Source organism: Helobdella robusta, assembly GCF_000326865.2.
Source record: "Helobdella robusta unplaced genomic scaffold HELROscaffold_37, whole genome shotgun sequence".
In the NCBI taxonomy this organism is placed as follows: domain Eukaryota; kingdom Metazoa; phylum Annelida; class Clitellata; order Rhynchobdellida; family Glossiphoniidae; genus Helobdella; species Helobdella robusta.
Genome location: NW_008704785.1, coordinates 1070930 through 1072793, shown reverse-complemented (window position 1 = coordinate 1072793; position 1864 = coordinate 1070930).

The following is a 1864-nucleotide window of genomic DNA, read 5'->3' as shown; positions in this document are numbered from 1 at the left end:
ATTATTATTACTATTATTATTATTATTGGTGGTGGTAGTAGTAGTAGTAGTAGTATTAGTAGCTGTTGTTGTAGTTGTAGTAGCATTTCTAATTTTCTCTGTCAAGAACTTATAAACTCTCTCGACTAACTCATTTTTATTGTTATTATTCATGTTGTTGTTGTCGTTGTTGTTGTTGCTGCTGCTGTTGTCGTTGTTGTTGTTGTTTGTATTTATGACCTGTTCGAGGTCATTCGAGAGTAATTTTAAAATATCGGCCGTAAGTTGGAGGTCGCTTTTTGAATCACCGTAAGAGTCGAAGGAACCATCAGGTCTCAAGTATGCCAGTAGGTTTTGGTACTCTGGATGAATTAATAAATGAATGAATGAATGAAGGAAGGAAGGAATAAGTGACTGAATGAATGAATGAGTAAATGAATGGTTCAGTGAATAAATGAATGAGTAAATGGATGAATGAATGAATGAATGAATGAATGAATGAATGAATGAATGAATGAATGAATGAATGAACGAACGAACGAACGAACAGATGAAACCTAACCTATCAGTATATCTCTTTTCAAACTTTCTCCAAAGCCATCAAAAAAATGAAATCGGTTTGTATCCATGAAATGCTTCAGAATACTTAATTTGATTGACATGGCACCCCAGACAAATTCGGCGCAGTCCCCAGGCAGGTTCACTAGCGTCTTGTACTGATTCACATTTGAAATAGGCAGACTCCACGGATCACCTGTTTGCGTGTGTGTGTGCGTGTGTGTGCCTGAGCGTGTGCGTGTGCGTCACATTTGAAATAGGCAGACTCCACGGATCACCTGTTTGCGTGCGTGCGTGTGCGTGCCTGTGCGTGTGCGTGTGTTTCATACAATACATAATTATTATTATTATTATTATTATTGTTGTTGTTGTTGTTATTATTATTGTTATTATTATTATTATTACCGGAAATGACGATTGTCGTTAGCTTCGAGTCCTCCACAATTGAGCGATCGACTACCGGAAGTTCTATCTCTCCGGATTCTAATTATGGAAAATAAAAAAATAATAATAACAAAAACAGCAATAATAATAATAAGAAGAAGAAGAAGAAGAAAAATATTAAGTTGGAGTTTTAAAAGTAATGTCGCAATAGTAAAATACAACATCCAAGAAACCTGAACAAGTATAAACTGTCTTTGTCCTTACTTCTTCAATGCCTTCTTCCTAAAATTATTAATCACTTAATTAACATAATTTATTAATTCATCAATACTACTACTAATTATGTTACTACAACTACTACTACTGCTGCTGCTGCTACTACTACGACTACTACTACCACTGCTACTACTGCTTCTACTACTACTACTACCACTGCTGCTACTACTACGACTACTACTACCACTGCTACTACTGCTTCTACTACTACTGCTACCACTGCTGCTACTACTACGACTACTACTACCACTGCTACTACTGCTTCTACTACTACTGCTACCACTGCTGCTACTACTACTACTACTACGACTACTACTACCACTGCTACTACTGCTTCTACTACTACTGCTACCACTGCTGCTACTACTACGACTACTACTACCACTGCTACTACTGCTTCTACTACTACTGCTACCACTGCTGCTACTACTACTACTACTACTACTACTACTACTACAATTACTGCTACTACTACTGATAATAATAATAACAAATTTATAATGATTGGATGACGACCTTGATAGAAATTGTCTTAACAACTCGGTCTTGAAATATTAAATCCTCATCATCATCCACTCCTGTTGCACTTTTTGACGAGATCTTTTTCGGGTGAATTTATTATTTATTTATTAATTCATCCATTAATTCATCCATTTATTCATTTTTC